Raw genomic sequence first — 14,296 nt, 5'->3', positions numbered from 1 at the left:
ACAGATTTAGCTCAGCTAAATAAATAATTAAACAAATTAAAGAGAAAAGCCCCCAAATAGGGGATCAGCAGCTAGAGTTACTAAATATACTATCTGAATGGCCAGTTTTCAACAAAAAATTCTGAGCTACACAAAGCAACAGGAAAGTGTGGCTGATACATAGGAAAAAAAAAAAAAAGCAATAGAAGCTCCTTGGAGGAGGCGCAGATGTTGGATTAGGTAGGTAAATACTTTAAGACAGGGGTTATAGATATGTTCAAAGAATGAAGGAAACCATGTTAAAGAATTAAATGAGAGCATGAAAAAAATGATTCATAAACAGGATATCACTAAAAAGATATTCAAAAGTACCAATGGGAATCTGGCGTTGAAAAGCACAAAACCTAAAAATGAAAGTTCACTACAGAGATCCAAGAGTAGATCTGCATTGGCAGAAGAAAGAACCAGCAAACTCTGAAAACTGATAGAAATTATGCAACCTGAAGAAAACAGAGTAAAAGAGTAGAGAAAATGAATACAGCCTCAAAAATGTTGGACTTGTAAGCACACCAACATGCATGTAATGGGAGCTTCAAAAAGGCTGTAGAAGGCCTTTCTCTGTATAACTGATAAAACAGGATTATTTTAGCACCTTAAACAGTATTTTCTGTAACAGGGTTTTCAAACTTATTTGACTGAGAATTATGATGAACTATACATTTTACATTGTAATAATCTAGCACATATATGCACACAGACATTGGAAACATAAAGTTCATAAAATAATACTTATTGTTTTTTATGTAACTTGTACTAATTAAAAAAAATTTATTTTAGGGGCACCTGGGTGGCTCAGTGGGTTAAAGCCTCTGCCTTCGGCTCAGGTCATGATCCCAGGGTCCTGGAATTGAGCCCTGCATGGGGCTCTCTGCTTAGCGGGGAGCCTGCTTCCTCCAATCTCTCTCTCTCTGCCTGCCTCTCTGCCTACTTGTGATCTCTGTCTGTCAAATAAATAAAATCTTTAAAAAATTATTTTATTCCTCAAAAAAGTTTTTTTTTTAAGATTTATTGAGGGGGAAGGGGCAGACTCCAAGTTGAGTGCAGAGACTAACAAGGGGCTTGACCTCACCACCCAGCGATCACAACCTGAGCTGAAACTAAAAGTCCAAGAGTTACCCAACTGTTCCACCAAGGTGCACCTCGGGGGAGGGTGGGGAATATATATATATATTGATGGTCACAGCCCACTGAGGTGATCCCAGGACTCTCAAATGGGTAGCTTGTTGAGTGAAAAACACTGTTCCTTTAGTTCCTTCTTGGCCACCCTTAAGCAAGAGATTAAGAAATAGCATGCTTGGCGGCACCCCGGTGGCTCGGTCAGTTAGTGTCTGACTCTTGATCTCAGCTCAGGTCTTGATCTCAGTGTCGTGAGTTCAAGCCCCTCATTGGGCTCCAGCCTCCACATGGAGCCTCCTGAAAAAAAAGCAAAAATAGTGTGGGGCACCTGGGTGACGATTTCAGGGTCCTGGAATGTCGGGCTCCCTACTCAGTTGGGAGTCTGCTTCTCCCTCTCCCTCTGCCTTCCCCTTCCTGTGCTTGCTCTCTCTCCCTCTCTCTCTCAAATAAGTAAATAAACTCTTAAAAAAAAATAACATGCCTAACACAAATAGGGGCTTATTAGCATCTTTTACTTCTCTTTTAGTGTTCTTCTATCCTGCTTTGTCTGTTCAATAATTATTATTCCCACCAGTGAATGTATCCATGGTTTGTTGAGCACCAACTATTCTGTAGGCAAGTTCTAGGCTCTGAAGATACATCATTGAACAAAATAAATAAAAAAAATCCCCCTGCCTTCTGGGTCCTCTCATTCTGGTTGAGGAAAGCAGATAGTAAACAAATTAAATAAGGGAAATATGTAACCTGTTGGGGATGGAGGCAAATGCTACGAAGCACAATAAATTCAGGCAATGAGTATAAGGAGGGTTTGTGGGGACACCTGGCTAAGATCTGAAAGAGGTGAGGAATAATCCATGAAAAAATGTTGGGAAAGAGCCTTATAGCTAGAAGGAACAGCAAATGCAAAGGCTCTGAGGTGAGACTATGCCTGTAAAGTTCAAGGAGTAGAATGGCTGGGGTGGACTGAGCAAGAGACAGTAATAGAGGAGGTCAGAGAGACAACCAGATCAGATTATGTAGGTCCTTGTAAGACTTTGTTTGGCTTTTAATTGGAGTAATATGAGAAGCCATTAGTGAGTTTTGAGCAGTGGGGTGACAGGCTCTGGCATGCATTTTAACAGGATCACTGTGACTGCTGTGTGGGCTAGACTGAAGGGGCCAAGAAAAGATCTGGGGAATCCAATCAGGAAGCTTCTGTAGTAGTTCAGGAGACAGAAGATGGTGGTGTCTTAGCACTTAGCGGTGGCACTGGTGAGTGGTCGCTGCATTTGGATATTATGAAGGGAGAGCTGACAAGCTGTGCTGATGGATTCGATGAGGGATGCAAAAACAGGAGTGATGGATGGGAACTTCCTCAAACATTAAGACACTTGTCTCGTGTCCCATCCCATTAAATGTAATTTTACCTGGTAAGGGCTATGGGAGACATTTAATTAAAATAGAATTCCAGATCCATTAAAAAAAAAAAAAAAAGATAGAAAAGCTATGACTTTGGCAGGCAAGGGAACAGATGCATGGGGTGGAGCCAATGTCTTTCTTTGTCCCTAAATCTCATGTTACTGACCACTCTGATAGTATCTATGTATGACCTTGGACTGGTGAGTCACCTGCATCTGTCCTAGATAACTGTGACTTCTTTCTTCTTTGTTTAATCTGAGTGAAAGCAAACTGATCAAAGGAAATAGAATATATCCTCATTTGTTCCCTGCTTCATGTCTGAACAGAAGGGAAACTCCTCTGCCCTCTTTGGACACTATCTGTGCCCACTTTCTGTTTTAGTTGTTCTCTCTGCTCATTTCCAGGTCATGGGGGCTGTTGAAGATCAGAAAACTCCTTTAGCAGCCTGCAGGTGGCTGGGGGAGTTCACCAGCGTGTGCTAACATCGCCCCCTGCTGTCGTAGCACTGCCCGGGACTTTCTGGGCTCTGTGCCTCAAGCCTGATCCAAAGGAGCCAGGTAACATTGCTCTTCCAAACCTGGCAAGGCTGGATATGAGGGGTATGATGAAGTTAGTGCCTAATTTTTCCCATTTCTGACAGTGTAGTTAGTTGATATTATTTTCAACAAATGCAACACACTTGTATTCTGAAGGGACTGTCTTTATAGAGCTAGCAGAACTAAATTCTTTCAGGAACTCTAATGTGAATTACTGGCTTTAATAGCTTCTCCATAACATGCTTAAACACAATTCCATATTTCAGTTTCTAACACTTTCTTCATTGATACTTTCCCCCTACGATCCTGAAGTACTTTACCTGTGCATGGGGGGATGCCGTGTGTTAAAGATGGTCTTGCTGAGAATGATTCTAGCCTTAGTCTCAGTGAAAAACCAACTCCATGTTTTTGGTGAATGAACAAGATTAGCCCACCCTGTGCGCCATGGAAAATATGCAGCATGGACACTTTCTGCTAAGTAGAAAACCGAGAATTCAGCAGCGGAAAGCCTTGTAAAGAAAACCACATGTTATAGTTTACAGGTCAGTTGATATCCTCCATGGAGGCCGTCTTCGTTTCTGGCTTGGACAGGCTGATACATCAATGCCACATGTGTCAGCACTAACGGGGACTCAGATAGAAGGCGTGGTGTCCCAGCAGCAGCGCTATTGCATTCAGCACATTCATAGTTTCAGAAGACACAGTCCTCTCTTTTACTTCATCAGTGTTTTGAATAGAACAGTCCTTCATTGGTGGGTTCTTTGGGCAAATTTTCCTTTAGATGGATGGGTCAGTGCTTGTTTAATGAAACCATTCTTACAAAATCAAAGCCACTCTGAATAATGCTTTTTTCCTGTGGAATTCATCTTTCTGTATCTAAATGAGATGTTGAAGTGTATTATGCACTGACCAACGGCATTTACATTAAGAGAGATTAGATAAAAGGGCTTCCCTGCTGCTGAGGGGCTCCGCTGTTGCTCCGCAATCCCCAGACATCAGGTTTCACACAGATCCTCTGTGGTTATCATTCAAGTTCTGAGTTGGGAAAGAGATACAAGGATCCAGCCAAAAAGGATTTTTAGAGCCAAATATCCAGGCTTTTTTTTTATTTTTTTTTAAGCTGACTTTGCTGATTTTGGCAAACTCCTCCACTTATAACACTTAGTGCATTTACAAATAATAGAGTGAGTTGGGACAGAAGAGCAAGTGTTTCCTGATGATATTGTCAGATTTCATTGTTTAAGATATTACCAGAGTAAGAGATAATCCAATGTTTTGCACACTGTGCATTGTTTTAATAACATGTTTTTGCCAAGTGAATTAGTAGCACATGGGGATGGGTGTTACATGGGTGTGGGTCTCTGCATTTATACATGCTTTGTGAGTTGAGTTGGTTAATACACTAAACTGGACCATTTGAAAGTTGATAGAAAGAAAGTGGTGAAATTCAGAGAATAGTTTGATAAGGACATTAAATAAGTAGCACACAAAAATATTTTATTAGATTAACAGGAATTACATTTGAAATAATAAAATAAAAAAGATGGAGTCACACTTTTTTTCAGAATTAATTGAAGCTGCTACTTGCCGTTAATAAGCTTCTGTGCAGTCCAGTTGTTTTCTAGAGTGGAGGGTCTAATTGAGGTGATTTGTTATGTTTTGGTGCAGAAAAACTTGAAGAAACAGTTAATTAAAGTGTCAAAATATTTAAAAGACTTTCAACGCTGATGTCATAGATGTGGTTATTCTCACCCAAGCTTATCTCAAGAACCCAAACAAAGAAAATCTATTAGAGAACAGTTACGAGAAATTCAGACTCCCAAAATCTGCCTTAAGAATTCAACAAGTCTCAAGTAACTAGGATTTTACAGAGTGGGTTTAAATATTTGTTTGAATTTGAGAAGAAGCTGCTCATTTTGAAATAATTTTAGACTTAGAGTAAAATTGTAGAAAAAAAAAAGTTAAGAAAATTCCTGTCTACCCTTCATTCAGCTTCCCCTAATGTTAATATCTGGCACATCCAAATGGTAACAGACACATGAAAAAATGTTCTTCATCATTAGCCATCAGGGAAATTCAAATCAAAACCACATTGAGATACCACTTTACACCAGTTAGAATGGTCAAAATCAGCAAGGCAAGAAACAGTGAATGTTGGAGAAGTTGTGGAGAAAGGGGAAACCTCTTACACTCTAGGTGGGAATGCAAATTGGTGCACTTTGGAAAACAGTGTGGTGGTTCCTCAAAAAATTAAAAATAGAGCTACCCTATGACCTGGCAATTGCACTACTGGGTATTTACCCCAAAGATACAGATGTAATGAAAAGAAGGGCCATTTGCACCCCAATGTTCATAGCAGCAATGTCCACAACAGCCAAACTGTGGAAAGAATCAAGATGCCCTCCAAGAGACAAATGGTTAGAGAAGATGTGGTCCATATACACAAGGGAATCTTACCCACCCATCAGAAGGGATGAATGCATCAGCTTTTGCTTCAATGTGGATGGGACTGAGGGAGATTATGCTGAGTGAAATAAGTCAAGCAGAGAAAGTCAATTATCATATGGTTTCACTTATTTGTGGAACATAAGGAATAGCATGGAGGACATTAGGAGAAGAAAGGGGAAAATGAAGGAGGGGGGAATAGGAGGAGGGAGACCAACCATGAGAGAATATGGACTCTAAGAAACAAACTTAGGGTTTTAAAAGGGAAGGTGGTTGGGGGGTGTAGGGAATGGGTTGGCCGGGTGATGGGTATTAAGGAGGGCACATACTGCATGGAGCACTAGGTGTTATACATAAACAATGAATCTTGGAACACTATCAAAAACTAATGATATACCATATGGTGACTAACATAACAATAAAAAATAATTAAAAAATCTGGCACATCCATATTCTAACGATCAAAACCAGGGACTTAACATCAATCCAATGCTGTTAGCTAAAGTACAACTCAGTTGTTTTTCTATTAATGTCCTTTTTCCTTTTTGTTCCAGGATGCAATCCAGGCTCCCCCACATTGCATTTTGTTGCCGTTTCTCAATGTCAGTAATGACACTTCACATTTCCTTAGTGCTTCAGTGGGTCACCTCAGAAGTCAAAGTTCTGGGAGGTAATCTCTCTGGCATGAAGCTTTCGACCACTTCCCTATATTAGTGAGGCTTGCCAACAATCAGGAGAGAGTGGAATTTCTCCAATTTGTGAATTTATTCAATATCCTAAAAGCACCAGTTGCATTCTGTACATCTTCATATAGAGATTAGCAAATAAACACATCAACAAATAAACATCAACAAATAAACATCTACAGTTAACTATTTTTTAGCTTCCTCTTTTTTCATTTTTTAATATTTTTTATGTTATTTATAGTAAACCTCTTGTCCTGTTTCTAATTTCTGAAATGGAGATAATCTTGGATGGTGACAGTGAATTTTTCCTTCTGTAGTTCCTGGCATTGGCCTTTAACATTATTGTTATAATGATGATGATAACTAATATTTTATGAGCAGTTTTACATCCTAGAAGTCATAGGGCCTTTATGTCTATTCCTTTGTTCATTCTAAGATGATATGTGGGAAGTAAGAGAGTTGAGCACCAGTGTCTAGCAAGTCTTCTGGTTCATCTCAATTTGATTTGCATTGATTCTGACCCTCATATCCTCCTCTTTGCAACTCTTCTTTTAGGGCAGAAAATACTACTAGTTTTTCTCTATTTGTTCTGGTTCTGCCAACTACTCTACTCTTCATATAATTCAGTCTAAAATGCTGAAGTTCTAACCCATTCAACTTATTTAAAATTCTTACCCTTAGCAAATGTATCCACTCCCATGGCTTAAAATTTCATTTAGATAGCAATTGTTCTAAATTCTAAGTGATAATGTCTGTTTAGTCACGAAGGTCTAAGACGTCAAGTATAGCACCTGGTATGGAACTCAAGAAATCTCTATTGAATAAAGGTCCTATCTCCTAAGCCCCTGACCCATGTCTCCAATCACTTACTCAACATCTCTAAGTTGATGTCCTGCAGAAACTTCAAACTTGACATTTCCCAGGGGAAGCCTCATTCCTCAGGCCAGTGTACTTCCTCTCCATACTTCCATTTTGTAGAAAATAGCTCCACTGTACAAGCTGTTATTCAGGCCAGAATTCTGGGAGGTAGACTCCACTCTTCCCATTATCTCACTTTGAATATTTAATCTCTCACCAAATCTGTGTCTCTTTTTCCTAAATATTTCTCAGATTTGTCTACTTCTCTCCATCTCTGTTGGCACTTCCCAGATCTATGGCAACAATAACTCTCTCAAATGCAGTTGCCTCCCCTTTCTTCTAGTCTTACCTTCACAGTCAGTTTTCTTCTCTGCAACCAGAGTGGAACTTCTAAAATGTAATCTGGTCATGTCATTGTGACTAAAATCTTTCAGTGATTTCTCAGTGTACTGATGACATAGTACTATTTTCCATTTTTTTTTTCCCTAGGATGAATGGTAAGAAATACTTGTTACATCTAGACCCAGTAAACATACCCATTCATGCATGCTTGTATGTGCATGCATAACACACACATACACACACACTTCAGTGGGTTATAGCACTAAGATCAGGGATACAGAGAACTAGGATGAAGATAAATAAAATAAAGAATAATGCTCCACATCTATAACATGCCTTGTGAGACCTCTGGGCATCTGGTTCCAGTCTTCCTCCCTGGACCCCTCCCCACTTCTAGCCTCACACTAGGTGGTCTGGGTAGTTTTCAGATTCCTCAATTTGCTATGTTCTTACTCAACAAGTATGTAATGTTTCTTCCACCTAGAAAAAAACCCATTTCCTTTACCACCTGCTTGCTTCTTGCCCCCAACCTCAAGGGCTTATCCTAAATAATCCTTCATCAACGAGGCCTTGCCTGATATGCCTTCCCCCAAAGGCCTTAGGGCATGTTACCCCACACCCCCATGAACTCTCAGAGCACTGCGTGCTACTTATATAATGAAATGTGATTTCTTCTCTTCGTGGGGGGAGCAGCCGTATATGTCTTTCTCACCAGTGTATTCAGAGTACCTTGCAAAAGATAAGTAATAAATATTTGTTAAATTACCAGATTGATGAGTCAGACCTTTTCTATGTCATAGTCAGGGTCATAACTTACATCTGTGAACATAAAAGTATTGCTTCTTGACTGGGAAATAATGATGAGACTAGGTTTGAATTTCTCAGTAAGGTTTCCAGGAGAACTATATCTTACACAGTTTAAGAGGACATTTATAGAAACATAAATTCATGCGCACGTAATGTTGACTATTTAAAGAGTCTCACAGTAACTTTAGTACATCATAAATGTCTAAGTTAAACAGCCCTTGGGTACCTAAGATTTAAAAAAAAAAACAGCAAATGAGATTTTATGATCAAATTGAAAATTAAAATTATAGGGGCGCCTGGGTGGCTCAGTTGGTTGGACGACTGCCTTCGGCTCAGGTCATGATCCTGGAGTCCCAGGATCGAGTCCCACATCAGGCTCCCAGCTCCATGGGGTCTGCTTCACTCTCTGACCTTCTCCTCACTCATGCTCTCTCTCACTGTCTCTCTCTCAAATAAATAAATAAATAAAATCTTTAAAAAAAAAAGAAAATTAAAATTATAGAACTCTACTATATATATATATATATATATGCTGGCAATACTATTTTTACCTTAGTTAAAAATGTATTTTGCTCATATTGTTAAATATACTTAGAGTTTCAATGCAACTATGTTTTTAGTTGCTATTATTGATACATTGCCTTTATCTATCTAGATGTGTCATAACAAAATATTAAAAACTGGCAAGAAACTTTTTCCTAAATGACCTTATTAGTTACAACCATGTTGGAATGACATGGAGACCCAGGTTTTAAGTCAAAGATATCTAATTTTCTTTTTTGGTTTTTGTTTGCCATGCTCTGCTCTACATTTTATTTGTTAAAACCCCTCAGAAATTGTTGGAAGTCCTCTCCATTGTACGCCCAAACCCCTCTTAATGCCTCCCTAAGTGACTGTCCTGCCTATACCTCCCTCATTTAGCACATGTAGGGTAGCCTTCTTGTGGGAGCGGTGCATTTCATATCTAAACAGCTAGTGCAATTAGAAGGTTCTTACTTATATTGAGTTGGAATCTGTTCCTCTTTACTTTCAAAGCCCTCCTGTTGGTACTGTCCCTATCTGACTTCTGAGTCCAACAGAACAAGTCCAAGTCCACTTTCACAAGCAGCTCATCAGGCATTTGAAGACAGCAAATCATATTGGTCAGAATTTCCTCCCACTGCCCTTGACTCTACATGATTAACCCTAACATGGCATGATTTCCACATTCTTAACTAGCTAGGTCTGCCTCCTCTGGATCTAGAAAGGCAATGCTATTTTTCAGGGGACAAAAGATAGCTACTTTGGCAATGTATCAACCAGGATCCAATCAAGACACAGAAACCACATAGTAATTTGATCAGGGAATGTTTAATATAAGGAATTATTAACTATAACAGGATTGGAGTCATGAAGGATTGGCTAGTTAGAAGTGAAGAGAATTCTAAAGAATGAAGACATAATATTTTTCTAAGGAGCAGCACCACCCCTAGGGCTAAGATAGAACACCTGTGAGAAAGGGCTCCTAGTCCTTGACTTGAGGGCTAGACCTTGTTAGAAAGGTCATGGACATGGCTCTCTGGATGGCAGAGCCACACATGTAGAACTTCCTGGAAATCTATCCCTTAGAACTTCCTGGAAATCTGCCCTCCAGCACCTGAGAAAGCTGTTCACAATGAGGCATCTCAATAGAAGTGCTCTGCCAAAATGGGGGATGGCTGGGAGCTCTTAGCCATTGGGGGCTCCCAGACCTGTGTTGTAGGAACTATGTGTGGTGCAGGAGCCTAACAAGAGAGCATCCTGAAACCAGGAAGGAAGATCCTTCTTGCAATGTTTCTTCAATGTCCTCTACTAAGGAAGCTTAACATTATGTGAGCAGGCAAAGGAGACATTTACTAGGCCCACCTCACTAAAGCTTCACATAGACAATTCATGACGAGAGAATTTGGAGCTGTTGATAAATTGACAATGATCACAGGTAGCTTGATTTACTGGTGACTTTTTATGCCACCATGACATCCCAGCTGTTTGCCCCTCACCTCTGCTTTCTACCCAAAGCATATTGGGTAGAAATATGGCCCAAGACATACTGAGTTGTGAATACTCTGGGAAAGAGGGAAGCATGTAGGGTGGGCAGACTCCCACCAGAAGGAACATGAGACATAGCTGCTCAGGTGTGACAGGCTGCAAGTCATATGACTTACAGGTCTCCAGAAGCATGTGTTAGGGAAAGAATACTGAATTATGTACCCTCCCTTGCTTCAAGCTGGCAACCTCACATCCAGCTTGATGACTTTGGAGTAGCTAAATACTTGACCTCTGTAAAATGAGGAGAAATTCTGTTCCACCTAAGTCCCAGATAACTGTAAGGGTCACATGAGATAGCAAGAATATGCAGGCATGAGCTGCTCCTTTGATTATTTATCACTTGTATGCTAATGCCTTCTTTTGAGGGTGGCCAGTATTGATGAATGGCTTCCTGCTTCTGAAGAAAAGCCTATGGTAGAGAAAAAACCTTTGATATATTAAATAAAGTAATTTCATTGTATTTATTTTATTTGTTTCAGAAGTAGAATTTAGTGATTTATCAGTTGCATCTAACACCCAGTACTCATTATATATCATGTGCCCTCCTTAATGCACATCCGCCAGTTACCCGATTCCCTCCCCCTCCTCCCCTCCAGCAACCCTCAGTTTGTTTTCTATAGTTAAGAGTCTCTTATGGTTTGCGCCCTTCTCAATTTTCATCTTATTTGATTTTTTCTTCCTTTTCCCTATGTTCATCTGTTTTGTTTCTTATATGCCACATATGAGTGAAATCATAAGGTATTTGTCTTTCTCTGACTTATTTTGCTTAGCATAATATCCTCTAGTTCCAATTGAACTGTTTCAAATGGCAAGATCTCAGTCTTTTTGATAGCTGAGTAATATTCCATTACGTACATACGTGTGTGTGTGTGTGTGTGTGTGTGTGTATCACACATCTTCTTTATTCATTCATCTGTCAATGGGTGTCTGGGCTCTTTCCATATTAAATAAAGTAATTTTAAAGAGAGTTAAATCTATTTGTCCACTTTCTGATGTTGGTGACCTTTCTTTCCACAAAACACACATTATGACTCAAACTCTCCTAGGTACACAAAAGTATTCCTGCTTTCTGCCTAGCAAATTCCTGGCAGCGATACAGGCCTCAGTAAGAATAGAGACTGATAATCAGGATCTTGCCTACTTTGAATGAGGCAACCTTGGAGTCCTCAACAGTAAGTAAAGTACATTTCAAACCACAGCTGTGACAAGGAAGTCTCCAGGTCCCCAAGGTGGGACTAGCAATAAGGCAAGAGGAACTTGAGGTCATGGCATGGAAAATGGAATTGAGAGTAGAGTCAACAAGTTCACTTCTTTTTGAAGAGTTTGGTAGTGTAGTGAAGGCATGACAGAAGGCTTAGAGGCAAAGGAGGCCCCTGGTGAGGGTTGGTTATAGAAAACAACCAGGTAGGTACAGAGGATGCTGTGAGATGATCTGACAGAGTAACCAGAGCTTTTATAGAAAAAGATGAGCTGTGGAAGGGAGGAATTCAGTTCTGTTGACATGAACACTGGTCTGCATTCCTATTCCAAGGAAAGGCTCTCTTTTTGTAAGCTGCTGTAGAATCCCTCATGGCTAATCCTGGACACCCCTGCAATCTGGGCCTGGGTTGTGTCCTGAAGCCTGGGCCAAGAGACTTGCTTGCCAGTGATTTCCTTGCTCTACATAAAGCAGACTCAGGTTCTGCTTGCCAAGTCCATATTTGCATGTGAAGTTGGGAGCTGGGACCTGAATCCAGGCTCTGGAGAGGTGAAAGGTTAGCATACCAATCTGCTACCCAGCCCACTCCCAGGCACAATATCACACATAATGAGAAGGGCTTGTAGAGCGGCGAATAAAATACGAGTTCCTTAATGGAACACTGAGTGTCCTGTTTGTCTATGCTTGCGGCAGGTGGGACTCATGCCTAACGTAACAGCCTGATTGCTGGAGCCAGGCTCACAGGGGAATTATTTGTACCGGTGCCTGAAAAAGCCCCAGTAGACTCAGCTCTCACCCACAGTACCCTGCTGAAGTGGCTTGGTTTTCCATCTCACTGGCTCTGGGACCACAAAGCACAGATGTGACCAAGGATTCCAGTTTCCTTGACCAGTTTTTATCATGATACTGAGGATTTTCCTACTCTGAGCATCATAGGAGTCATGCCCTGGTTTTCCCACTGTTCAAAGGAAAGAGTTCACATAATTATAGATGATTTTCCTTCTTGTCCCTGTATATTGTTATTGAATGATCTAGGCAAGAATATGTAGTATGCTGATGCTCCCATTAGAGCAGTAAGAACTGAGTGCTTGAGGTGCAAATTATATACAAACACTTTTACTTTTAAGGAGGTTATGATATTGTGATTTATAATAAGAAATATATATTTGATCCTTGTCCATGGTTCCTGGTAAACAGCTCCTAAAACCCTTGGAATTTCCCGAGGAATAAGAGCAATGGGAGCATCTTTTGTCATAATATTTGGCCTCATATTCTCAGTTCCTAAAGTCACTTTAGAGTCATCAAAATAAAATAGGTCTCTTGTTATTCATAACAAACCCCTTTCCAACTTAACTGGGTTTATGTGAATGAGATGATTTTGAAAAGCACCTGAGGATGGGGGCTGGTTGCCAATGGACTTAACCATGAGTAGAGGGTTGGAATTTTCAGTCCCACCCCTGATTTATGAAGAGGGAAAAGGGGCTGGAGGTTGAAACAATCACTGGTGGCCAATGATTTAATCAGTCATCCCCATGAGAAGATGCCTCCATAAAAGCCCCAAAAGGACAGGTTTTGGAGAACTTATGGGTTGGTGAATATGTGGAGATGGGGGGAGGGTGGAGAGTGGTATGTTACGAGAGCTTGGAAGCCCCATACCCTTTGCCCATACCTTGTCCATTTCTTCCATCTGGTTAGTCCTGGTTGTATATGAGGTTCAGAGAGCTTCTAGGTTGGGGAAACAGAATGTTTCTATTTGCCACCATAACCATCCTCGAACTCTATGAGGACAGAGACTTCTTTGTTCAGGGTCTTGCCCTCCGTATCTCTTTATCTGGCTGTTGATTTGTATTTTCTAATAAACTGGTGATTTGGTAGGTAACAGGTTTCCTGAGTTCAGTGAGCTGCTCTAACAAATTGATCAAACCACAGGGGATGGACACTGGAACCTCTGACTTAGAGCCAGTCAAAAGCACAGGTGACAACCTAGGCTTGACTATGTCTGAACTGAAAGAAGCAGGGAGGTTGGGACTTCTAATCTGTAGCTGGTAGGTCAAAAGCACAGGTAACAACCTGGGCTTGCAACTAGTAACTGATGTGGGAGGTGTGTGCAATCTTTTGGGACTAAATCCTTAATCTATAGAATCTGCTGCTATCTCTCTGGGTAGATACTATCAGAATTGAGTTGAATTGTAGGACACCTAGCTGGTGTCCATAGTATTCTTGGAGGAATGGGGCAAAGACTCTATGTCAGAACTGGTGACCAGAACACTTTTAGAAGTGTTATGGGTTGAACTGTGCTCCCCCCAATTTGTATGTTGAAGTTCAACCTCCAGTACCTCAGACTGCGAACTTATTTGGAGACAGGCTCTTTTTTCTTCATTATGTTACATTAGTTACCATATGGTACATCATTAGTTTTTGATGTAGTGTTCCATGATTCATTGTTTGTGTTTAACACCCAGTGCTCCATGCAGTACATGGCCTCCCTAATACCCAACACTGAACCAACCCATCTCCCCTCCCCACAAGACTCTCAGTTTGTTTCCTGGAGTGTATAGTCTCTCATGGTTCATCTCTCCCTTGATTTTCTCCCCTCCATTTTTCCCTGTTTTCTCCAATATCCTCCATGCTATTCCTTATGTTCCATATGTTAAGTGAAACCATATGATGATTGACTTTCTCTGATGGACTTATTTCATTTAGCATAATCTCCTCCAGTTCTATCCATGTTGATGCAAAAGTTGGGTACTCATCCTTTCTTATGGCTGAGTAATATTCCATTGTATTTATGGACCACATCTTTT

This window comes from Mustela putorius, unplaced genomic scaffold (genome assembly GCF_011764305.1).
Source record: "Mustela putorius furo isolate JIRA1106 unplaced genomic scaffold, ASM1176430v1.1 tig00000117_pilon_pilon_pilon, whole genome shotgun sequence".
NCBI lineage: Eukaryota > Metazoa > Chordata > Mammalia > Carnivora > Mustelidae > Mustela > Mustela putorius.
Note: the sequence above shows the minus strand (reverse complement) of the source record.